General features: G+C 58.3%; 26 non-coding genes and 1 pseudogene across 26 annotated transcripts; all 27 read left to right on the top strand.

Annotated features, from left to right (window-relative positions):
• Positions 1-158, top strand: LOC147080760 (U2 spliceosomal RNA; annotated as a pseudogene; the record flags this gene model as incomplete).
• A 638-nt stretch (positions 159-796) lies between these two features.
• Positions 797-987, top strand: LOC147080759 (U2 spliceosomal RNA). The gene has a single exon (XR_015077078.1). It is a non-coding gene; the product is annotated as a U2 spliceosomal RNA (small nuclear RNA).
• A 638-nt stretch (positions 988-1,625) lies between these two features.
• On the top strand, positions 1,626-1,816 carry LOC147080758 (U2 spliceosomal RNA). Its single transcript, XR_015077129.1, has one exon. It is a non-coding gene; the product is annotated as a U2 spliceosomal RNA (small nuclear RNA).
• A 638-nt stretch (positions 1,817-2,454) lies between these two features.
• Positions 2,455-2,645, top strand: LOC147080757 (U2 spliceosomal RNA). Its single transcript, XR_015077128.1, has one exon. It is a non-coding gene; the product is annotated as a U2 spliceosomal RNA (small nuclear RNA).
• Positions 2,646-3,284: 639 nt separating this feature from the next.
• LOC147080756 (U2 spliceosomal RNA) lies at positions 3,285-3,475 on the top strand. Its single transcript, XR_015077127.1, has one exon. It is a non-coding gene; the product is annotated as a U2 spliceosomal RNA (small nuclear RNA).
• Positions 3,476-4,113: 638 nt separating this feature from the next.
• Positions 4,114-4,304, top strand: LOC147080755 (U2 spliceosomal RNA). The gene has a single exon (XR_015077126.1). It is a non-coding gene; the product is annotated as a U2 spliceosomal RNA (small nuclear RNA).
• A 638-nt stretch (positions 4,305-4,942) lies between these two features.
• LOC147080754 (U2 spliceosomal RNA) lies at positions 4,943-5,133 on the top strand. Its single transcript, XR_015077125.1, has one exon. It is a non-coding gene; the product is annotated as a U2 spliceosomal RNA (small nuclear RNA).
• A 638-nt stretch (positions 5,134-5,771) lies between these two features.
• On the top strand, positions 5,772-5,962 carry LOC147080753 (U2 spliceosomal RNA). The gene has a single exon (XR_015077123.1). It is a non-coding gene; the product is annotated as a U2 spliceosomal RNA (small nuclear RNA).
• A 638-nt stretch (positions 5,963-6,600) lies between these two features.
• Positions 6,601-6,791, top strand: LOC147080752 (U2 spliceosomal RNA). The gene has a single exon (XR_015077122.1). It is a non-coding gene; the product is annotated as a U2 spliceosomal RNA (small nuclear RNA).
• Positions 6,792-7,429: 638 nt separating this feature from the next.
• Positions 7,430-7,620, top strand: LOC147080751 (U2 spliceosomal RNA). The gene has a single exon (XR_015077121.1). It is a non-coding gene; the product is annotated as a U2 spliceosomal RNA (small nuclear RNA).
• Positions 7,621-8,258: 638 nt separating this feature from the next.
• LOC147080750 (U2 spliceosomal RNA) lies at positions 8,259-8,449 on the top strand. Its single transcript, XR_015077120.1, has one exon. It is a non-coding gene; the product is annotated as a U2 spliceosomal RNA (small nuclear RNA).
• A 638-nt stretch (positions 8,450-9,087) lies between these two features.
• LOC147080749 (U2 spliceosomal RNA) lies at positions 9,088-9,278 on the top strand. The gene has a single exon (XR_015077119.1). It is a non-coding gene; the product is annotated as a U2 spliceosomal RNA (small nuclear RNA).
• Positions 9,279-9,916: 638 nt separating this feature from the next.
• Positions 9,917-10,107, top strand: LOC147080748 (U2 spliceosomal RNA). The gene has a single exon (XR_015077118.1). It is a non-coding gene; the product is annotated as a U2 spliceosomal RNA (small nuclear RNA).
• A 638-nt stretch (positions 10,108-10,745) lies between these two features.
• LOC147080747 (U2 spliceosomal RNA) lies at positions 10,746-10,936 on the top strand. Its single transcript, XR_015077117.1, has one exon. It is a non-coding gene; the product is annotated as a U2 spliceosomal RNA (small nuclear RNA).
• A 639-nt stretch (positions 10,937-11,575) lies between these two features.
• Positions 11,576-11,766, top strand: LOC147080746 (U2 spliceosomal RNA). The gene has a single exon (XR_015077116.1). It is a non-coding gene; the product is annotated as a U2 spliceosomal RNA (small nuclear RNA).
• A 638-nt stretch (positions 11,767-12,404) lies between these two features.
• LOC147080745 (U2 spliceosomal RNA) lies at positions 12,405-12,595 on the top strand. The gene has a single exon (XR_015077115.1). It is a non-coding gene; the product is annotated as a U2 spliceosomal RNA (small nuclear RNA).
• Positions 12,596-13,233: 638 nt separating this feature from the next.
• On the top strand, positions 13,234-13,424 carry LOC147080744 (U2 spliceosomal RNA). Its single transcript, XR_015077114.1, has one exon. It is a non-coding gene; the product is annotated as a U2 spliceosomal RNA (small nuclear RNA).
• Positions 13,425-14,062: 638 nt separating this feature from the next.
• Positions 14,063-14,253, top strand: LOC147080743 (U2 spliceosomal RNA). The gene has a single exon (XR_015077112.1). It is a non-coding gene; the product is annotated as a U2 spliceosomal RNA (small nuclear RNA).
• A 638-nt stretch (positions 14,254-14,891) lies between these two features.
• On the top strand, positions 14,892-15,082 carry LOC147080742 (U2 spliceosomal RNA). Its single transcript, XR_015077111.1, has one exon. It is a non-coding gene; the product is annotated as a U2 spliceosomal RNA (small nuclear RNA).
• A 638-nt stretch (positions 15,083-15,720) lies between these two features.
• Positions 15,721-15,911, top strand: LOC147080741 (U2 spliceosomal RNA). Its single transcript, XR_015077110.1, has one exon. It is a non-coding gene; the product is annotated as a U2 spliceosomal RNA (small nuclear RNA).
• Positions 15,912-16,549: 638 nt separating this feature from the next.
• Positions 16,550-16,740, top strand: LOC147080740 (U2 spliceosomal RNA). Its single transcript, XR_015077109.1, has one exon. It is a non-coding gene; the product is annotated as a U2 spliceosomal RNA (small nuclear RNA).
• Positions 16,741-17,378: 638 nt separating this feature from the next.
• LOC147080739 (U2 spliceosomal RNA) lies at positions 17,379-17,569 on the top strand. The gene has a single exon (XR_015077108.1). It is a non-coding gene; the product is annotated as a U2 spliceosomal RNA (small nuclear RNA).
• A 638-nt stretch (positions 17,570-18,207) lies between these two features.
• LOC147080738 (U2 spliceosomal RNA) lies at positions 18,208-18,398 on the top strand. Its single transcript, XR_015077107.1, has one exon. It is a non-coding gene; the product is annotated as a U2 spliceosomal RNA (small nuclear RNA).
• Positions 18,399-19,036: 638 nt separating this feature from the next.
• LOC147080737 (U2 spliceosomal RNA) lies at positions 19,037-19,227 on the top strand. The gene has a single exon (XR_015077106.1). It is a non-coding gene; the product is annotated as a U2 spliceosomal RNA (small nuclear RNA).
• Positions 19,228-19,865: 638 nt separating this feature from the next.
• On the top strand, positions 19,866-20,056 carry LOC147080736 (U2 spliceosomal RNA). Its single transcript, XR_015077105.1, has one exon. It is a non-coding gene; the product is annotated as a U2 spliceosomal RNA (small nuclear RNA).
• A 638-nt stretch (positions 20,057-20,694) lies between these two features.
• LOC147080735 (U2 spliceosomal RNA) lies at positions 20,695-20,885 on the top strand. The gene has a single exon (XR_015077104.1). It is a non-coding gene; the product is annotated as a U2 spliceosomal RNA (small nuclear RNA).
• Positions 20,886-21,523: 638 nt separating this feature from the next.
• LOC147080734 (U2 spliceosomal RNA) lies at positions 21,524-21,714 on the top strand. The gene has a single exon (XR_015077103.1). It is a non-coding gene; the product is annotated as a U2 spliceosomal RNA (small nuclear RNA).
• The last annotated feature ends 599 nt before the right edge of the window (positions 21,715-22,313 follow it).

Genomic DNA, 22,313 nt, shown 5'->3' with positions numbered 1-22,313 from the left:
TAGTATCTGTTCTTATCAGTTTAATATCTGATACGTCCCCTATCTGGGGACCAAATATTAAATTGATTTTTGGAACAGGGAGATGGAACAGGGGCTTGCTCCGTCCACTCCACGCATCGACCTGGTATTGCAGTGCTTCCGGGAGCGGTGCAGCTTCCCCTCTTTGGGGTGGGAAGTCGCAAAAGTCAAAAGCAGAAAAAGTTTTCGCACCACTTTCAGCCGTGCTGTCTTTCCGTTGTAGAGCCGCTCGGGCTCGCCCTTGTCGTGCCGCCGCCTTACTTTTCACCCGCTCGCTGGCCGGCCGCGCCGCAGGCTAAGCAGCCGCCTTCGGGGGTGTTTTTCGCTCTGCGTTTGCATGTCAAAATTGTGTTTTTCTTTCTTATTTGCATATGGGGACGTGCCCTGGATTTCAGGGCGGGGCCTCGCCACCTTTCCCGCTCTGCAGCTGACCTGGACCGTGCTGCACCCTGTTGGATTTCTGAGCCACTGCGCCCGCCCCCGTTGGAAAAGGAGGGGGGAGGGGACACCGCAAGCCCCGCCGGCGCGCTCCTGCGCGCCGCCCGGTTGGTTAATTGCTCGCAAAATGCAAATGCTTTCATGGCGTCATCTCCGCCGAAGGGAAGGGGGTGCCATACGGGCACGGCTTTTCGTCTGGCTTGCAAGTAAGTAAGCCCTGGCCGAAATTGCTCTCTTGCTGCAGGCCCGCCGTCGCACCTGCGCTCGGCCGACCGCGGCCAGATTGACGGAGAAGACAGAGGCCGAGGGACACTTGCGCGTCGGCGGGAGTTTACAGGCTATCGCTTCTCGGCCTTTTGGCTAAGATCAAGTGTAGTATCTGTTCTTATCAGTTTAATATCTGATACGTCCCCTATCTGGGGACCAAATATTAAATTGATTTTTGGAACAGGGAGATGGAACAGGGGCTTGCTCCGTCCACTCCACGCATCGACCTGGTATTGCAGTGCTTCCGGGAGCGGTGCAGCTTCCCCTCTTTGGGGTGGGAAGTCGCAAAAGTCAAAAGCAGAAAAAGTTTTCGCACCACTTTCAGCCGTGCTGTCTTTCCGTTGTAGAGCCGCTCGGGCTCGCCCTTGTCGTGCCGCCGCCTTACTTTTCACCCGCTCGCTGGCCGGCCGCGCCGCAGGCTAAGCAGCCGCCTTCGGGGGTGTTTTTCGCTCTGCGTTTGCATGTCAAAATTGTGTTTTTCTTTCTTATTTGCATATGGGGACGTGCCCTGGATTTCAGGGCGGGGCCTCGCCACCTTTCCCGCTCTGCAGCTGACCTGGACCGTGCTGCACCCTGTTGGATTTCTGAGCCACTGCGCCCGCCCCCGTTGGAAAAGGAGGGGGGAGGGGACACCGCAAGCCCCGCCGGCGCGCTCCTGCGCGCCGCCCGGTTGGTTAATTGCTCGCAAAATGCAAATGCTTTCATGGCGTCATCTCCGCCGAAGGGAAGGGGGTGCCATACGGGCACGGCTTTTCGTCTGGCTTGCAAGTAAGTAAGCCCTGGCCGAAATTGCTCTCTTGCTGCAGGCCCGCCGTCGCACCTGCGCTCGGCCGACCGCGGCCAGATTGACGGAGAAGACAGAGGCCGAGGGACACTTGCGCGTCGGCGGGAGTTTACAGGCTATCGCTTCTCGGCCTTTTGGCTAAGATCAAGTGTAGTATCTGTTCTTATCAGTTTAATATCTGATACGTCCCCTATCTGGGGACCAAATATTAAATTGATTTTTGGAACAGGGAGATGGAACAGGGGCTTGCTCCGTCCACTCCACGCATCGACCTGGTATTGCAGTGCTTCCGGGAGCGGTGCAGCTTCCCCTCTTTGGGGTGGGAAGTCGCAAAAGTCAAAAGCAGAAAAAGTTTTCGCACCACTTTCAGCCGTGCTGTCTTTCCGTTGTAGAGCCGCTCGGGCTCGCCCTTGTCGTGCCGCCGCCTTACTTTTCACCCGCTCGCTGGCCGGCCGCGCCGCAGGCTAAGCAGCCGCCTTCGGGGGTGTTTTTCGCTCTGCGTTTGCATGTCAAAATTGTGTTTTTCTTTCTTATTTGCATATGGGGACGTGCCCTGGATTTCAGGGCGGGGCCTCGCCACCTTTCCCGCTCTGCAGCTGACCTGGACCGTGCTGCACCCTGTTGGATTTCTGAGCCACTGCGCCCGCCCCCGTTGGAAAAGGAGGGGGGAGGGGACACCGCAAGCCCCGCCGGCGCGCTCCTGCGCGCCGCCCGGTTGGTTAATTGCTCGCAAAATGCAAATGCTTTCATGGCGTCATCTCCGCCGAAGGGAAGGGGGTGCCATACGGGCACGGCTTTTCGTCTGGCTTGCAAGTAAGTAAGCCCTGGCCGAAATTGCTCTCTTGCTGCAGGCCCGCCGTCGCACCTGCGCTCGGCCGACCGCGGCCAGATTGACGGAGAAGACAGAGGCCGAGGGACACTTGCGCGTCGGCGGGAGTTTACAGGCTATCGCTTCTCGGCCTTTTGGCTAAGATCAAGTGTAGTATCTGTTCTTATCAGTTTAATATCTGATACGTCCCCTATCTGGGGACCAAATATTAAATTGATTTTTGGAACAGGGAGATGGAACAGGGGCTTGCTCCGTCCACTCCACGCATCGACCTGGTATTGCAGTGCTTCCGGGAGCGGTGCAGCTTCCCCTCTTTGGGGTGGGAAGTCGCAAAAGTCAAAAGCAGAAAAAGTTTTCGCACCACTTTCAGCCGTGCTGTCTTTCCGTTGTAGAGCCGCTCGGGCTCGCCCTTGTCGTGCCGCCGCCTTACTTTTCACACCGCTCGCTGGCCGGCCGCGCCGCAGGCTAAGCAGCCGCCTTCGGGGGTGTTTTTCGCTCTGCGTTTGCATGTCAAAATTGTGTTTTTCTTTCTTATTTGCATATGGGGACGTGCCCTGGATTTCAGGGCGGGGCCTCGCCACCTTTCCCGCTCTGCAGCTGACCTGGACCGTGCTGCACCCTGTTGGATTTCTGAGCCACTGCGCCCGCCCCCGTTGGAAAAGGAGGGGGGAGGGGACACCGCAAGCCCCGCCGGCGCGCTCCTGCGCGCCGCCCGGTTGGTTAATTGCTCGCAAAATGCAAATGCTTTCATGGCGTCATCTCCGCCGAAGGGAAGGGGGTGCCATACGGGCACGGCTTTTCGTCTGGCTTGCAAGTAAGTAAGCCCTGGCCGAAATTGCTCTCTTGCTGCAGGCCCGCCGTCGCACCTGCGCTCGGCCGACCGCGGCCAGATTGACGGAGAAGACAGAGGCCGAGGGACACTTGCGCGTCGGCGGGAGTTTACAGGCTATCGCTTCTCGGCCTTTTGGCTAAGATCAAGTGTAGTATCTGTTCTTATCAGTTTAATATCTGATACGTCCCCTATCTGGGGACCAAATATTAAATTGATTTTTGGAACAGGGAGATGGAACAGGGGCTTGCTCCGTCCACTCCACGCATCGACCTGGTATTGCAGTGCTTCCGGGAGCGGTGCAGCTTCCCCTCTTTGGGGTGGGAAGTCGCAAAAGTCAAAAGCAGAAAAAGTTTTCGCACCACTTTCAGCCGTGCTGTCTTTCCGTTGTAGAGCCGCTCGGGCTCGCCCTTGTCGTGCCGCCGCCTTACTTTTCACCCGCTCGCTGGCCGGCCGCGCCGCAGGCTAAGCAGCCGCCTTCGGGGGTGTTTTTCGCTCTGCGTTTGCATGTCAAAATTGTGTTTTTCTTTCTTATTTGCATATGGGGACGTGCCCTGGATTTCAGGGCGGGGCCTCGCCACCTTTCCCGCTCTGCAGCTGACCTGGACCGTGCTGCACCCTGTTGGATTTCTGAGCCACTGCGCCCGCCCCCGTTGGAAAAGGAGGGGGGAGGGGACACCGCAAGCCCCGCCGGCGCGCTCCTGCGCGCCGCCCGGTTGGTTAATTGCTCGCAAAATGCAAATGCTTTCATGGCGTCATCTCCGCCGAAGGGAAGGGGGTGCCATACGGGCACGGCTTTTCGTCTGGCTTGCAAGTAAGTAAGCCCTGGCCGAAATTGCTCTCTTGCTGCAGGCCCGCCGTCGCACCTGCGCTCGGCCGACCGCGGCCAGATTGACGGAGAAGACAGAGGCCGAGGGACACTTGCGCGTCGGCGGGAGTTTACAGGCTATCGCTTCTCGGCCTTTTGGCTAAGATCAAGTGTAGTATCTGTTCTTATCAGTTTAATATCTGATACGTCCCCTATCTGGGGACCAAATATTAAATTGATTTTTGGAACAGGGAGATGGAACAGGGGCTTGCTCCGTCCACTCCACGCATCGACCTGGTATTGCAGTGCTTCCGGGAGCGGTGCAGCTTCCCCTCTTTGGGGTGGGAAGTCGCAAAAGTCAAAAGCAGAAAAAGTTTTCGCACCACTTTCAGCCGTGCTGTCTTTCCGTTGTAGAGCCGCTCGGGCTCGCCCTTGTCGTGCCGCCGCCTTACTTTTCACCCGCTCGCTGGCCGGCCGCGCCGCAGGCTAAGCAGCCGCCTTCGGGGGTGTTTTTCGCTCTGCGTTTGCATGTCAAAATTGTGTTTTTCTTTCTTATTTGCATATGGGGACGTGCCCTGGATTTCAGGGCGGGGCCTCGCCACCTTTCCCGCTCTGCAGCTGACCTGGACCGTGCTGCACCCTGTTGGATTTCTGAGCCACTGCGCCCGCCCCCGTTGGAAAAGGAGGGGGGAGGGGACACCGCAAGCCCCGCCGGCGCGCTCCTGCGCGCCGCCCGGTTGGTTAATTGCTCGCAAAATGCAAATGCTTTCATGGCGTCATCTCCGCCGAAGGGAAGGGGGTGCCATACGGGCACGGCTTTTCGTCTGGCTTGCAAGTAAGTAAGCCCTGGCCGAAATTGCTCTCTTGCTGCAGGCCCGCCGTCGCACCTGCGCTCGGCCGACCGCGGCCAGATTGACGGAGAAGACAGAGGCCGAGGGACACTTGCGCGTCGGCGGGAGTTTACAGGCTATCGCTTCTCGGCCTTTTGGCTAAGATCAAGTGTAGTATCTGTTCTTATCAGTTTAATATCTGATACGTCCCCTATCTGGGGACCAAATATTAAATTGATTTTTGGAACAGGGAGATGGAACAGGGGCTTGCTCCGTCCACTCCACGCATCGACCTGGTATTGCAGTGCTTCCGGGAGCGGTGCAGCTTCCCCTCTTTGGGGTGGGAAGTCGCAAAAGTCAAAAGCAGAAAAAGTTTTCGCACCACTTTCAGCCGTGCTGTCTTTCCGTTGTAGAGCCGCTCGGGCTCGCCCTTGTCGTGCCGCCGCCTTACTTTTCACCCGCTCGCTGGCCGGCCGCGCCGCAGGCTAAGCAGCCGCCTTCGGGGGTGTTTTTCGCTCTGCGTTTGCATGTCAAAATTGTGTTTTTCTTTCTTATTTGCATATGGGGACGTGCCCTGGATTTCAGGGCGGGGCCTCGCCACCTTTCCCGCTCTGCAGCTGACCTGGACCGTGCTGCACCCTGTTGGATTTCTGAGCCACTGCGCCCGCCCCCGTTGGAAAAGGAGGGGGGAGGGGACACCGCAAGCCCCGCCGGCGCGCTCCTGCGCGCCGCCCGGTTGGTTAATTGCTCGCAAAATGCAAATGCTTTCATGGCGTCATCTCCGCCGAAGGGAAGGGGGTGCCATACGGGCACGGCTTTTCGTCTGGCTTGCAAGTAAGTAAGCCCTGGCCGAAATTGCTCTCTTGCTGCAGGCCCGCCGTCGCACCTGCGCTCGGCCGACCGCGGCCAGATTGACGGAGAAGACAGAGGCCGAGGGACACTTGCGCGTCGGCGGGAGTTTACAGGCTATCGCTTCTCGGCCTTTTGGCTAAGATCAAGTGTAGTATCTGTTCTTATCAGTTTAATATCTGATACGTCCCCTATCTGGGGACCAAATATTAAATTGATTTTTGGAACAGGGAGATGGAACAGGGGCTTGCTCCGTCCACTCCACGCATCGACCTGGTATTGCAGTGCTTCCGGGAGCGGTGCAGCTTCCCCTCTTTGGGGTGGGAAGTCGCAAAAGTCAAAAGCAGAAAAAGTTTTCGCACCACTTTCAGCCGTGCTGTCTTTCCGTTGTAGAGCCGCTCGGGCTCGCCCTTGTCGTGCCGCCGCCTTACTTTTCACCCGCTCGCTGGCCGGCCGCGCCGCAGGCTAAGCAGCCGCCTTCGGGGGTGTTTTTCGCTCTGCGTTTGCATGTCAAAATTGTGTTTTTCTTTCTTATTTGCATATGGGGACGTGCCCTGGATTTCAGGGCGGGGCCTCGCCACCTTTCCCGCTCTGCAGCTGACCTGGACCGTGCTGCACCCTGTTGGATTTCTGAGCCACTGCGCCCGCCCCCGTTGGAAAAGGAGGGGGGAGGGGACACCGCAAGCCCCGCCGGCGCGCTCCTGCGCGCCGCCCGGTTGGTTAATTGCTCGCAAAATGCAAATGCTTTCATGGCGTCATCTCCGCCGAAGGGAAGGGGGTGCCATACGGGCACGGCTTTTCGTCTGGCTTGCAAGTAAGTAAGCCCTGGCCGAAATTGCTCTCTTGCTGCAGGCCCGCCGTCGCACCTGCGCTCGGCCGACCGCGGCCAGATTGACGGAGAAGACAGAGGCCGAGGGACACTTGCGCGTCGGCGGGAGTTTACAGGCTATCGCTTCTCGGCCTTTTGGCTAAGATCAAGTGTAGTATCTGTTCTTATCAGTTTAATATCTGATACGTCCCCTATCTGGGGACCAAATATTAAATTGATTTTTGGAACAGGGAGATGGAACAGGGGCTTGCTCCGTCCACTCCACGCATCGACCTGGTATTGCAGTGCTTCCGGGAGCGGTGCAGCTTCCCCTCTTTGGGGTGGGAAGTCGCAAAAGTCAAAAGCAGAAAAAGTTTTCGCACCACTTTCAGCCGTGCTGTCTTTCCGTTGTAGAGCCGCTCGGGCTCGCCCTTGTCGTGCCGCCGCCTTACTTTTCACCCGCTCGCTGGCCGGCCGCGCCGCAGGCTAAGCAGCCGCCTTCGGGGGTGTTTTTCGCTCTGCGTTTGCATGTCAAAATTGTGTTTTTCTTTCTTATTTGCATATGGGGACGTGCCCTGGATTTCAGGGCGGGGCCTCGCCACCTTTCCCGCTCTGCAGCTGACCTGGACCGTGCTGCACCCTGTTGGATTTCTGAGCCACTGCGCCCGCCCCCGTTGGAAAAGGAGGGGGGAGGGGACACCGCAAGCCCCGCCGGCGCGCTCCTGCGCGCCGCCCGGTTGGTTAATTGCTCGCAAAATGCAAATGCTTTCATGGCGTCATCTCCGCCGAAGGGAAGGGGGTGCCATACGGGCACGGCTTTTCGTCTGGCTTGCAAGTAAGTAAGCCCTGGCCGAAATTGCTCTCTTGCTGCAGGCCCGCCGTCGCACCTGCGCTCGGCCGACCGCGGCCAGATTGACGGAGAAGACAGAGGCCGAGGGACACTTGCGCGTCGGCGGGAGTTTACAGGCTATCGCTTCTCGGCCTTTTGGCTAAGATCAAGTGTAGTATCTGTTCTTATCAGTTTAATATCTGATACGTCCCCTATCTGGGGACCAAATATTAAATTGATTTTTGGAACAGGGAGATGGAACAGGGGCTTGCTCCGTCCACTCCACGCATCGACCTGGTATTGCAGTGCTTCCGGGAGCGGTGCAGCTTCCCCTCTTTGGGGTGGGAAGTCGCAAAAGTCAAAAGCAGAAAAAGTTTTCGCACCACTTTCAGCCGTGCTGTCTTTCCGTTGTAGAGCCGCTCGGGCTCGCCCTTGTCGTGCCGCCGCCTTACTTTTCACCCGCTCGCTGGCCGGCCGCGCCGCAGGCTAAGCAGCCGCCTTCGGGGGTGTTTTTCGCTCTGCGTTTGCATGTCAAAATTGTGTTTTTCTTTCTTATTTGCATATGGGGACGTGCCCTGGATTTCAGGGCGGGGCCTCGCCACCTTTCCCGCTCTGCAGCTGACCTGGACCGTGCTGCACCCTGTTGGATTTCTGAGCCACTGCGCCCGCCCCCGTTGGAAAAGGAGGGGGGAGGGGACACCGCAAGCCCCGCCGGCGCGCTCCTGCGCGCCGCCCGGTTGGTTAATTGCTCGCAAAATGCAAATGCTTTCATGGCGTCATCTCCGCCGAAGGGAAGGGGGTGCCATACGGGCACGGCTTTTCGTCTGGCTTGCAAGTAAGTAAGCCCTGGCCGAAATTGCTCTCTTGCTGCAGGCCCGCCGTCGCACCTGCGCTCGGCCGACCGCGGCCAGATTGACGGAGAAGACAGAGGCCGAGGGACACTTGCGCGTCGGCGGGAGTTTACAGGCTATCGCTTCTCGGCCTTTTGGCTAAGATCAAGTGTAGTATCTGTTCTTATCAGTTTAATATCTGATACGTCCCCTATCTGGGGACCAAATATTAAATTGATTTTTGGAACAGGGAGATGGAACAGGGGCTTGCTCCGTCCACTCCACGCATCGACCTGGTATTGCAGTGCTTCCGGGAGCGGTGCAGCTTCCCCTCTTTGGGGTGGGAAGTCGCAAAAGTCAAAAGCAGAAAAAGTTTTCGCACCACTTTCAGCCGTGCTGTCTTTCCGTTGTAGAGCCGCTCGGGCTCGCCCTTGTCGTGCCGCCGCCTTACTTTTCACCCGCTCGCTGGCCGGCCGCGCCGCAGGCTAAGCAGCCGCCTTCGGGGGTGTTTTTCGCTCTGCGTTTGCATGTCAAAATTGTGTTTTTCTTTCTTATTTGCATATGGGGACGTGCCCTGGATTTCAGGGCGGGGCCTCGCCACCTTTCCCGCTCTGCAGCTGACCTGGACCGTGCTGCACCCTGTTGGATTTCTGAGCCACTGCGCCCGCCCCCGTTGGAAAAGGAGGGGGGAGGGGACACCGCAAGCCCCGCCGGCGCGCTCCTGCGCGCCGCCCGGTTGGTTAATTGCTCGCAAAATGCAAATGCTTTCATGGCGTCATCTCCGCCGAAGGGAAGGGGGTGCCATACGGGCACGGCTTTTCGTCTGGCTTGCAAGTAAGTAAGCCCTGGCCGAAATTGCTCTCTTGCTGCAGGCCCGCCGTCGCACCTGCGCTCGGCCGACCGCGGCCAGATTGACGGAGAAGACAGAGGCCGAGGGACACTTGCGCGTCGGCGGGAGTTTACAGGCTATCGCTTCTCGGCCTTTTGGCTAAGATCAAGTGTAGTATCTGTTCTTATCAGTTTAATATCTGATACGTCCCCTATCTGGGGACCAAATATTAAATTGATTTTTGGAACAGGGAGATGGAACAGGGGCTTGCTCCGTCCACTCCACGCATCGACCTGGTATTGCAGTGCTTCCGGGAGCGGTGCAGCTTCCCCTCTTTGGGGTGGGAAGTCGCAAAAGTCAAAAGCAGAAAAAGTTTTCGCACCACTTTCAGCCGTGCTGTCTTTCCGTTGTAGAGCCGCTCGGGCTCGCCCTTGTCGTGCCGCCGCCTTACTTTTCACCCGCTCGCTGGCCGGCCGCGCCGCAGGCTAAGCAGCCGCCTTCGGGGGTGTTTTTCGCTCTGCGTTTGCATGTCAAAATTGTGTTTTTCTTTCTTATTTGCATATGGGGACGTGCCCTGGATTTCAGGGCGGGGCCTCGCCACCTTTCCCGCTCTGCAGCTGACCTGGACCGTGCTGCACCCTGTTGGATTTCTGAGCCACTGCGCCCGCCCCCGTTGGAAAAGGAGGGGGGAGGGGACACCGCAAGCCCCGCCGGCGCGCTCCTGCGCGCCGCCCGGTTGGTTAATTGCTCGCAAAATGCAAATGCTTTCATGGCGTCATCTCCGCCGAAGGGAAGGGGGTGCCATACGGGCACGGCTTTTCGTCTGGCTTGCAAGTAAGTAAGCCCTGGCCGAAATTGCTCTCTTGCTGCAGGCCCGCCGTCGCACCTGCGCTCGGCCGACCGCGGCCAGATTGACGGAGAAGACAGAGGCCGAGGGACACTTGCGCGTCGGCGGGAGTTTACAGGCTATCGCTTCTCGGCCTTTTGGCTAAGATCAAGTGTAGTATCTGTTCTTATCAGTTTAATATCTGATACGTCCCCTATCTGGGGACCAAATATTAAATTGATTTTTGGAACAGGGAGATGGAACAGGGGCTTGCTCCGTCCACTCCACGCATCGACCTGGTATTGCAGTGCTTCCGGGAGCGGTGCAGCTTCCCCTCTTTGGGGTGGGAAGTCGCAAAAGTCAAAAGCAGAAAAAGTTTTCGCACCACTTTCAGCCGTGCTGTCTTTCCGTTGTAGAGCCGCTCGGGCTCGCCCTTGTCGTGCCGCCGCCTTACTTTTCACCCGCTCGCTGGCCGGCCGCGCCGCAGGCTAAGCAGCCGCCTTCGGGGGTGTTTTTCGCTCTGCGTTTGCATGTCAAAATTGTGTTTTTCTTTCTTATTTGCATATGGGGACGTGCCCTGGATTTCAGGGCGGGGCCTCGCCACCTTTCCCGCTCTGCAGCTGACCTGGACCGTGCTGCACCCTGTTGGATTTCTGAGCCACTGCGCCCGCCCCCGTTGGAAAAGGAGGGGGGAGGGGACACCGCAAGCCCCGCCGGCGCGCTCCTGCGCGCCGCCCGGTTGGTTAATTGCTCGCAAAATGCAAATGCTTTCATGGCGTCATCTCCGCCGAAGGGAAGGGGGTGCCATACGGGCACGGCTTTTCGTCTGGCTTGCAAGTAAGTAAGCCCTGGCCGAAATTGCTCTCTTGCTGCAGGCCCGCCGTCGCACCTGCGCTCGGCCGACCGCGGCCAGATTGACGGAGAAGACAGAGGCCGAGGGACACTTGCGCGTCGGCGGGAGTTTACAGGCTATCGCTTCTCGGCCTTTTGGCTAAGATCAAGTGTAGTATCTGTTCTTATCAGTTTAATATCTGATACGTCCCCTATCTGGGGACCAAATATTAAATTGATTTTTGGAACAGGGAGATGGAACAGGGGCTTGCTCCGTCCACTCCACGCATCGACCTGGTATTGCAGTGCTTCCGGGAGCGGTGCAGCTTCCCCTCTTTGGGGTGGGAAGTCGCAAAAGTCAAAAGCAGAAAAAGTTTTCGCACCACTTTCAGCCGTGCTGTCTTTCCGTTGTAGAGCCGCTCGGGCTCGCCCTTGTCGTGCCGCCGCCTTACTTTTCACCCGCTCGCTGGCCGGCCGCGCCGCAGGCTAAGCAGCCGCCTTCGGGGGTGTTTTTCGCTCTGCGTTTGCATGTCAAAATTGTGTTTTTCTTTCTTATTTGCATATGGGGACGTGCCCTGGATTTCAGGGCGGGGCCTCGCCACCTTTCCCGCTCTGCAGCTGACCTGGACCGTGCTGCACCCTGTTGGATTTCTGAGCCACTGCGCCCGCCCCCGTTGGAAAAGGAGGGGGGAGGGGACACCGCAAGCCCCGCCGGCGCGCTCCTGCGCGCCGCACCGGTTGGTTAATTGCTCGCAAAATGCAAATGCTTTCATGGCGTCATCTCCGCCGAAGGGAAGGGGGTGCCATACGGGCACGGCTTTTCGTCTGGCTTGCAAGTAAGTAAGCCCTGGCCGAAATTGCTCTCTTGCTGCAGGCCCGCCGTCGCACCTGCGCTCGGCCGACCGCGGCCAGATTGACGGAGAAGACAGAGGCCGAGGGACACTTGCGCGTCGGCGGGAGTTTACAGGCTATCGCTTCTCGGCCTTTTGGCTAAGATCAAGTGTAGTATCTGTTCTTATCAGTTTAATATCTGATACGTCCCCTATCTGGGGACCAAATATTAAATTGATTTTTGGAACAGGGAGATGGAACAGGGGCTTGCTCCGTCCACTCCACGCATCGACCTGGTATTGCAGTGCTTCCGGGAGCGGTGCAGCTTCCCCTCTTTGGGGTGGGAAGTCGCAAAAGTCAAAAGCAGAAAAAGTTTTCGCACCACTTTCAGCCGTGCTGTCTTTCCGTTGTAGAGCCGCTCGGGCTCGCCCTTGTCGTGCCGCCGCCTTACTTTTCACCCGCTCGCTGGCCGGCCGCGCCGCAGGCTAAGCAGCCGCCTTCGGGGGTGTTTTTCGCTCTGCGTTTGCATGTCAAAATTGTGTTTTTCTTTCTTATTTGCATATGGGGACGTGCCCTGGATTTCAGGGCGGGGCCTCGCCACCTTTCCCGCTCTGCAGCTGACCTGGACCGTGCTGCACCCTGTTGGATTTCTGAGCCACTGCGCCCGCCCCCGTTGGAAAAGGAGGGGGGAGGGGACACCGCAAGCCCCGCCGGCGCGCTCCTGCGCGCCGCCCGGTTGGTTAATTGCTCGCAAAATGCAAATGCTTTCATGGCGTCATCTCCGCCGAAGGGAAGGGGGTGCCATACGGGCACGGCTTTTCGTCTGGCTTGCAAGTAAGTAAGCCCTGGCCGAAATTGCTCTCTTGCTGCAGGCCCGCCGTCGCACCTGCGCTCGGCCGACCGCGGCCAGATTGACGGAGAAGACAGAGGCCGAGGGACACTTGCGCGTCGGCGGGAGTTTACAGGCTATCGCTTCTCGGCCTTTTGGCTAAGATCAAGTGTAGTATCTGTTCTTATCAGTTTAATATCTGATACGTCCCCTATCTGGGGACCAAATATTAAATTGATTTTTGGAACAGGGAGATGGAACAGGGGCTTGCTCCGTCCACTCCACGCATCGACCTGGTATTGCAGTGCTTCCGGGAGCGGTGCAGCTTCCCCTCTTTGGGGTGGGAAGTCGCAAAAGTCAAAAGCAGAAAAAGTTTTCGCACCACTTTCAGCCGTGCTGTCTTTCCGTTGTAGAGCCGCTCGGGCTCGCCCTTGTCGTGCCGCCGCCTTACTTTTCACCCGCTCGCTGGCCGGCCGCGCCGCAGGCTAAGCAGCCGCCTTCGGGGGTGTTTTTCGCTCTGCGTTTGCATGTCAAAATTGTGTTTTTCTTTCTTATTTGCATATGGGGACGTGCCCTGGATTTCAGGGCGGGGCCTCGCCACCTTTCCCGCTCTGCAGCTGACCTGGACCGTGCTGCACCCTGTTGGATTTCTGAGCCACTGCGCCCGCCCCCGTTGGAAAAGGAGGGGGGAGGGGACACCGCAAGCCCCGCCGGCGCGCTCCTGCGCGCCGCCCGGTTGGTTAATTGCTCGCAAAATGCAAATGCTTTCATGGCGTCATCTCCGCCGAAGGGAAGGGGGTGCCATACGGGCACGGCTTTTCGTCTGGCTTGCAAGTAAGTAAGCCCTGGCCGAAATTGCTCTCTTGCTGCAGGCCCGCCGTCGCACCTGCGCTCGGCCGACCGCGGCCAGATTGACGGAGAAGACAGAGGCCGAGGGACACTTGCGCGTCGGCGGGAGTTTACAGGCTATCGCTTCTCGGCCTTTTGGCTAAGATCAAGTGTAGTATCTGTTCTTATCAGTTTAATATCTGATACGTCCCCTATCTGGGGACCAAATATTAAATTGATTTTTGGAACAGGGAGATGGAACAGGGGCTTGCTCCGTCCACTCCACGCATCGACCTGGTATTGCAGTGCTTCCGGGAGCGGTGCAGCTTCCCCTCTTTGGGGTGGGAAGTCGCAAAAGTCAAAAGCAGAAAAAGTTTTCGCACCACTTTCAGCCGTGCTGTCTTTCCGTTGTAGAGCCGCTCGGGCTCGCCCTTGTCGTGCCGCCGCCTTACTTTTCACCCGCTCGCTGGCCGGCCGCGCCGCAGGCTAAGCAGCCGCCTTCGGGGGTGTTTTTCGCTCTGCGTTTGCATGTCAAAATTGTGTTTTTCTTTCTTATTTGCATATGGGGACGTGCCCTGGATTTCAGGGCGGGGCCTCGCCACCTTTCCCGCTCTGCAGCTGACCTGGACCGTGCTGCACCCTGTTGGATTTCTGAGCCACTGCGCCCGCCCCCGTTGGAAAAGGAGGGGGGAGGGGACACCGCAAGCCCCGCCGGCGCGCTCCTGCGCGCCGCCCGGTTGGTTAATTGCTCGCAAAATGCAAATGCTTTCATGGCGTCATCTCCGCCGAAGGGAAGGGGGTGCCATACGGGCACGGCTTTTCGTCTGGCTTGCAAGTAAGTAAGCCCTGGCCGAAATTGCTCTCTTGCTGCAGGCCCGCCGTCGCACCTGCGCTCGGCCGACCGCGGCCAGATTGACGGAGAAGACAGAGGCCGAGGGACACTTGCGCGTCGGCGGGAGTTTACAGGCTATCGCTTCTCGGCCTTTTGGCTAAGATCAAGTGTAGTATCTGTTCTTATCAGTTTAATATCTGATACGTCCCCTATCTGGGGACCAAATATTAAATTGATTTTTGGAACAGGGAGATGGAACAGGGGCTTGCTCCGTCCACTCCACGCATCGACCTGGTATTGCAGTGCTTCCGGGAGCGGTGCAGCTTCCCCTCTTTGGGGTGGGAAGTCGCAAAAGTCAAAAGCAGAAAAAGTTTTCGCACCACTTTCAGCCGTGCTGTCTTTCCGTTGTAGAGCCGCTCGGGCTCGCCCTTGTCGTGCCGCCGCCTTACTTTTCACCCGCTCGCTGGCCGGCCGCGCCGCAGGCTAAGCAGCCGCCTTCGGGGGTGTTTTTCGCTCTGCGTTTGCATGTCAAAATTGTGTTTTTCTTTCTTATTTGCATATGGGGACGTGCCCTGGATTTCAGGGCGGGGCCTCGCCACCTTTCCCGCTCTGCAGCTGACCTGGACCGTGCTGCACCCTGTTGGATTTCTGAGCCACTGCGCCCGCCCCCGTTGGAAAAGGAGGGGGGAGGGGACACCGCAAGCCCCGCCGGCGCGCTCCTGCGCGCCGCCCGGTTGGTTAATTGCTCGCAAAATGCAAATGCTTTCATGGCGTCATCTCCGCCGAAGGGAAGGGGGTGCCATACGGGCACGGCTTTTCGTCTGGCTTGCAAGTAAGTAAGCCCTGGCCGAAATTGCTCTCTTGCTGCAGGCCCGCCGTCGCACCTGCGCTCGGCCGACCGCGGCCAGATTGACGGAGAAGACAGAGGCCGAGGGACACTTGCGCGTCGGCGGGAGTTTACAGGCTATCGCTTCTCGGCCTTTTGGCTAAGATCAAGTGTAGTATCTGTTCTTATCAGTTTAATATCTGATACGTCCCCTATCTGGGGACCAAATATTAAATTGATTTTTGGAACAGGGAGATGGAACAGGGGCTTGCTCCGTCCACTCCACGCATCGACCTGGTATTGCAGTGCTTCCGGGAGCGGTGCAGCTTCCCCTCTTTGGGGTGGGAAGTCGCAAAAGTCAAAAGCAGAAAAAGTTTTCGCACCACTTTCAGCCGTGCTGTCTTTCCGTTGTAGAGCCGCTCGGGCTCGCCCTTGTCGTGCCGCCGCCTTACTTTTCACCCGCTCGCTGGCCGGCCGCGCCGCAGGCTAAGCAGCCGCCTTCGGGGGTGTTTTTCGCTCTGCGTTTGCATGTCAAAATTGTGTTTTTCTTTCTTATTTGCATATGGGGACGTGCCCTGGATTTCAGGGCGGGGCCTCGCCACCTTTCCCGCTCTGCAGCTGACCTGGACCGTGCTGCACCCTGTTGGATTTCTGAGCCACTGCGCCCGCCCCCGTTGGAAAAGGAGGGGGGAGGGGACACCGCAAGCCCCGCCGGCGCGCTCCTGCGCGCCGCCCGGTTGGTTAATTGCTCGCAAAATGCAAATGCTTTCATGGCGTCATCTCCGCCGAAGGGAAGGGGGTGCCATACGGGCACGGCTTTTCGTCTGGCTTGCAAGTAAGTAAGCCCTGGCCGAAATTGCTCTCTTGCTGCAGGCCCGCCGTCGCACCTGCGCTCGGCCGACCGCGGCCAGATTGACGGAGAAGACAGAGGCCGAGGGACACTTGCGCGTCGGCGGGAGTTTACAGGCTATCGCTTCTCGGCCTTTTGGCTAAGATCAAGTGTAGTATCTGTTCTTATCAGTTTAATATCTGATACGTCCCCTATCTGGGGACCAAATATTAAATTGATTTTTGGAACAGGGAGATGGAACAGGGGCTTGCTCCGTCCACTCCACGCATCGACCTGGTATTGCAGTGCTTCCGGGAGCGGTGCAGCTTCCCCTCTTTGGGGTGGGAAGTCGCAAAAGTCAAAAGCAGAAAAAGTTTTCGCACCACTTTCAGCCGTGCTGTCTTTCCGTTGTAGAGCCGCTCGGGCTCGCCCTTGTCGTGCCGCCGCCTTACTTTTCACCCGCTCGCTGGCCGGCCGCGCCGCAGGCTAAGCAGCCGCCTTCGGGGGTGTTTTTCGCTCTGCGTTTGCATGTCAAAATTGTGTTTTTCTTTCTTATTTGCATATGGGGACGTGCCCTGGATTTCAGGGCGGGGCCTCGCCACCTTTCCCGCTCTGCAGCTGACCTGGACCGTGCTGCACCCTGTTGGATTTCTGAGCCACTGCGCCCGCCCCCGTTGGAAAAGGAGGGGGGAGGGGACACCGCAAGCCCCGCCGGCGCGCTCCTGCGCGCCGCCCGGTTGGTTAATTGCTCGCAAAATGCAAATGCTTTCATGGCGTCATCTCCGCCGAAGGGAAGGGGGTGCCATACGGGCACGGCTTTTCGTCTGGCTTGCAAGTAAGTAAGCCCTGGCCGAAATTGCTCTCTTGCTGCAGGCCCGCCGTCGCACCTGCGCTCGGCCGACCGCGGCCAGATTGACGGAGAAGACAGAGGCCGAGGGACACTTGCGCGTCGGCGGGAGTTTACAGGCTATCGCTTCTCGGCCTTTTGGCTAAGATCAAGTGTAGTATCTGTTCTTATCAGTTTAATATCTGATACGTCCCCTATCTGGGGACCAAATATTAAATTGATTTTTGGAACAGGGAGATGGAACAGGGGCTTGCTCCGTCCACTCCACGCATCGACCTGGTATTGCAGTGCTTCCGGGAGCGGTGCAGCTTCCCCTCTTTGGGGTGGGAAGTCGCAAAAGTCAAAAGCAGAAAAAGTTTTCGCACCACTTTCAGCCGTGCTGTCTTTCCGTTGTAGAGCCGCTCGGGCTCGCCCTTGTCGTGCCGCCGCCTTACTTTTCACCCGCTCGCTGGCCGGCCGCGCCGCAGGCTAAGCAGCCGCCTTCGGGGGTGTTTTTCGCTCTGCGTTTGCATGTCAAAATTGTGTTTTTCTTTCTTATTTGCATATGGGGACGTGCCCTGGATTTCAGGGCGGGGCCTCGCCACCTTTCCCGCTCTGCAGCTGACCTGGACCGTGCTGCACCCTGTTGGATTTCTGAGCCACTGCGCCCGCCCCCGTTGGAAAAGGAGGGGGGAGGGGACACCGCAAGCCCCGCCGGCGCGCTCCTGCGCGCCGCCCGGTTGGTTAATTGCTCGCAAAATGCAAATGCTTTCATGGCGTCATCTCCGCCGAAGGGAAGGGGGTGCCATACGGGCACGGCTTTTCGTCTGGCTTGCAAGTAAGTAAGCCCTGGCCGAAATTGCTCTCTTGCTGCAGGCCCGCCGTCGCACCTGCGCTCGGCCGACCGCGGCCAGATTGACGGAGAAGACAGAGGCCGAGGGACACTTGCGCGTCGGCGGGAGTTTACAGGCTATCGCTTCTCGGCCTTTTGGCTAAGATCAAGTGTAGTATCTGTTCTTATCAGTTTAATATCTGATACGTCCCCTATCTGGGGACCAAATATTAAATTGATTTTTGGAACAGGGAGATGGAACAGGGGCTTGCTCCGTCCACTCCACGCATCGACCTGGTATTGCAGTGCTTCCGGGAGCGGTGCAGCTTCCCCTCTTTGGGGTGGGAAGTCGCAAAAGTCAAAAGCAGAAAAAGTTTTCGCACCACTTTCAGCCGTGCTGTCTTTCCGTTGTAGAGCCGCTCGGGCTCGCCCTTGTCGTGCCGCCGCCTTACTTTTCACCCGCTCGCTGGCCGGCCGCGCCGCAGGCTAAGCAGCCGCCTTCGGGGGTGTTTTTCGCTCTGCGTTTGCATGTCAAAATTGTGTTTTTCTTTCTTATTTGCATATGGGGACGTGCCCTGGATTTCAGGGCGGGGCCTCGCCACCTTTCCCGCTCTGCAGCTGACCTGGACCGTGCTGCACCCTGTTGGATTTCTGAGCCACTGCGCCCGCCCCCGTTGGAAAAGGAGGGGGGAGGGGACACCGCAAGCCCCGCCGGCGCGCTCCTGCGCGCCGCCCGGTTGGTTAATTGCTCGCAAAATGCAAATGCTTTCATGGCGTCATCTCCGCCGAAGGGAAGGGGGTGCCATACGGGCACGGCTTTTCGTCTGGCTTGCAAGTAAGTAAGCCCTGGCCGAAATTGCTCTCTTGCTGCAGGCCCGCCGTCGCACCTGCGCTCGGCCGACCGCGGCCAGATTGACGGAGAAGACAGAGGCCGAGGGACACTTGCGCGTCGGCGGGAGTTTACAGGCTATCGCTTCTCGGCCTTTTGGCTAAGATCAAGTGTAGTATCTGTTCTTATCAGTTTAATATCTGATACGTCCCCTATCTGGGGACCAAATATTAAATTGATTTTTGGAACAGGGAGATGGAACAGGGGCTTGCTCCGTCCACTCCACGCATCGACCTGGTATTGCAGTGCTTCCGGGAGCGGTGCAGCTTCCCCTCTTTGGGGTGGGAAGTCGCAAAAGTCAAAAGCAGAAAAAGTTTTCGCACCACTTTCAGCCGTGCTGTCTTTCCGTTGTAGAGCCGCTCGGGCTCGCCCTTGTCGTGCCGCCGCCTTACTTTTCACCCGCTCGCTGGCCGGCCGCGCCGCAGGCTAAGCAGCCGCCTTCGGGGGTGTTTTTCGCTCTGCGTTTGCATGTCAAAATTGTGTTTTTCTTTCTTATTTGCATATGGGGACGTGCCCTGGATTTCAGGGCGGGGCCTCGCCACCTTTCCCGCTCTGCAGCTGACCTGGACCGTGCTGCACCCTGTTGGATTTCTGAGCCACTGCGCCCGCCCCCGTTGGAAAAGGAGGGGGGAGGGGACACCGCAAGCCCCGCCGGCGCGCTCCTGCGCGCCGCCCGGTTGGTTAATTGCTCGCAAAATGCAAATGCTTTCATGGCGTCATCTCCGCCGAAGGGAAGGGGGTGCCATACGGGCACGGCTTTTCGTCTGGCTTGCAAGTAAGTAAGCCCTGGCCGAAATTGCTCTCTTGCTGCAGGCCCGCCGTCGCACCTGCGCTCGGCCGACCGCGGCCAGATTGACGGAGAAGACAGAGGCCGAGGGACACTTGCGCGTCGGCGGGAGTTTACAGGCTATCGCTTCTCGGCCTTTTGGCTAAGATCAAGTGTAGTATCTGTTCTTATCAGTTTAATATCTGATACGTCCCCTATCTGGGGACCAAATATTAAATTGATTTTTGGAACAGGGAGATGGAACAGGGGCTTGCTCCGTCCACTCCACGCATCGACCTGGTATTGCAGTGCTTCCGGGAGCGGTGCAGCTTCCCCTCTTTGGGGTGGGAAGTCGCAAAAGTCAAAAGCAGAAAAAGTTTTCGCACCACTTTCAGCCGTGCTGTCTTTCCGTTGTAGAGCCGCTCGGGCTCGCCCTTGTCGTGCCGCCGCCTTACTTTTCACCCGCTCGCTGGCCGGCCGCGCCGCAGGCTAAGCAGCCGCCTTCGGGGGTGTTTTTCGCTCTGCGTTTGCATGTCAAAATTGTGTTTTTCTTTCTTATTTGCATATGGGGACGTGCCCTGGATTTCAGGGCGGGGCCTCGCCACCTTTCCCGCTCTGCAGCTGACCTGGACCGTGCTGCACCCTGTTGGATTTCTGAGCCACTGCGCCCGCCCCCGTTGGAAAAGGAGGGGGGAGGGGACACCGCAAGCCCCGCCGGCGCGCTCCTGCGCGCCGCCCGGTTGGTTAATTGCTCGCAAAATGCAAATGCTTTCATGGCGTCATCTCCGCCGAAGGGAAGGGGGTGCCATACGGGCACGGCTTTTCGTCTGGCTTGCAAGTAAGTAAGCCCTGGCCGAAATTGCTCTCTTGCTGCAGGCCCGCCGTCGCACCTGCGCTCGGCCGACCGCGGCCAGATTGACGGAGAAGACAGAGGCCGAGGGACACTTGCGCGTCGGCGGGAGTTTACAGGCTATCGCTTCTCGGCCTTTTGGCTAAGATCAAGTGTAGTATCTGTTCTTATCAGTTTAATATCTGATACGTCCCCTATCTGGGGACCAAATATTAAATTGATTTTTGGAACAGGGAGATGGAACAGGGGCTTGCTCCGTCCACTCCACGCATCGACCTGGTATTGCAGTGCTTCCGGGAGCGGTGCAGCTTCCCCTCTTTGGGGTGGGAAGTCGCAAAAGTCAAAAGCAGAAAAAGTTTTCGCACCACTTTCAGCCGTGCTGTCTTTCCGTTGTAGAGCCGCTCGGGCTCGCCCTTGTCGTGCCGCCGCCTTACTTTTCACCCGCTCGCTGGCCGGCCGCGCCGCAGGCTAAGCAGCCGCCTTCGGGGGTGTTTTTCGCTCTGCGTTTGCATGTCAAAATTGTGTTTTTCTTTCTTATTTGCATATGGGGACGTGCCCTGGATTTCAGGGCGGGGCCTCGCCACCTTTCCCGCTCTGCAGCTGACCTGGACCGTGCTGCACCCTGTTGGATTTCTGAGCCACTGCGCCCGCCCCCGTTGGAAAAGGAGGGGGGAGGGGACACCGCAAGCCCCGCCGGCGCGCTCCTGCGCGCCGCCCGGTTGGTTAATTGCTCGCAAAATGCAAATGCTTTCATGGCGTCATCTCCGCCGAAGGGAAGGGGGTGCCATACGGGCACGGCTTTTCGTCTGGCTTGCAAGTAAGTAAGCCCTGGCCGAAATTGCTCTCTTGCTGCAGGCCCGCCGTCGCACCTGCGCTCGGCCGACCGCGGCCAGATTGACGGAGAAGACAGAGGCCGAGGGACACTTGCGCGTCGGCGGGAGTTTACAGGCTATCGCTTCTCGGCCTTTTGGCTAAGATCAAGTGTAGTATCTGTTCTTATCAGTTTAATATCTGATACGTCCCCTATCTGGGGACCAAATATTAAATTGATTTTTGGAACAGGGAGATGGAACAGGGGCTTGCTCCGTCCACTCCACGCATCGACCTGGTATTGCAGTGCTTCCGGGAGCGGTGCAGCTTCCCCTCTTTGGGGTGGGAAGTCGCAAAAGTCAAAAGCAGAAAAAGTTTTCGCACCACTTTCAGCCGTGCTGTCTTTCCGTTGTAGAGCCGCTCGGGCTCGCCCTTGTCGTGCCGCCGCCTTACTTTTCACCCGCTCGCTGGCCGGCCGCGCCGCAGGCTAAGCAGCCGCCTTCGGGGGTGTTTTTCGCTCTGCGTTTGCATGTCAAAATTGTGTTTTTCTTTCTTATTTGCATATGGGGACGTGCCCTGGATTTCAGGGCGGGGCCTCGCCACCTTTCCCGCTCTGCAGCTGACCTGGACCGTGCTGCACCCTGTTGGATTTCTGAGCCACTGCGCCCGCCCCCGTTGGAAAAGGAGGGGGGAGGGGACACCGCAAGCCCCGCCGGCGCGCTCCTGCGCGCCGCCCGGTTGGTTAATTGCTCGCAAAATGCAAATGCTTTCATGGCGTCATCTCCGCCGAAGGGAAGGGGGTGCCATACGGGCACGGCTTTTCGTCTGGCTTGCAAGTAAGTAAGCCCTGGCCGAAATTGCTCTCTTGCTGCAGGCCCGCCGTCGCACCTGCGCTCGGCCGACCGCGGCCAGATTGACGGAGAAGACAGAGGCCGAGGGACACTTGCGCGTCGGCGGGAGTTTACAGGCTATCGCTTCTCGGCCTTTTGGCTAAGATCAAGTGTAGTATCTGTTCTTATCAGTTTAATATCTGATACGTCCCCTATCTGGGGACCAAATATTAAATTGATTTTTGGAACAGGGAGATGGAACAGGGGCTTGCTCCGTCCACTCCACGCATCGACCTGGTATTGCAGTGCTTCCGGGAGCGGTGCAGCTTCCCCTCTTTGGGGTGGGAAGTCGCAAAAGTCAAAAGCAGAAAAAGTTTTCGCACCACTTTCAGCCGTGCTGTCTTTCCGTTGTAGAGCCGCTCGGGCTCGCCCTTGTCGTGCCGCCGCCTTACTTTTCACCCGCTCGCTGGCCGGCCGCGCCGCAGGCTAAGCAGCCGCCTTCGGGGGTGTTTTTCGCTCTGCGTTTGCATGTCAAAATTGTGTTTTTCTTTCTTATTTGCATATGGGGACGTGCCCTGGATTTCAGGGCGGGGCCTCGCCACCTTTCCCGCTCTGCAGCTGACCTGGACCGTGCTGCACCCTGTTGGATTTCTGAGCCACTGCGCCCGCCCCCGTTGGAAAAGGAGGGGGGAGGGGACACCGCAAGCCCCGCCGGCGCGCTCCTGCGCGCCGCCCGGTTGGTTAATTGCTCGCAAAATGCAAATGCTTTCATGGCGTCATCTCCGCCGAAGGGAAGGGGGTGCCATACGGGCACGGCTTTTCGTCTGGCTTGCAAGTAAGTAAGCCCTGGCCGAAATTGCTCTCTTGCTGCAGGCCCGCCGTCGCACCTGCGCTCGGCCGACCGCGGCCAGATTGACGGAGAAGACAGAG

This window comes from Somniosus microcephalus, unplaced genomic scaffold (genome assembly GCF_052327205.1).
Source record: "Somniosus microcephalus isolate GS21.2 unplaced genomic scaffold, FLI_Smic_1.0 scaffold1197, whole genome shotgun sequence".
Taxonomy (NCBI): Eukaryota; Metazoa; Chordata; class Chondrichthyes; order Squaliformes; family Somniosidae; genus Somniosus; species Somniosus microcephalus.
Note: the sequence above shows the minus strand (reverse complement) of the source record. Positions and strands in the feature narration are given on the sequence as shown.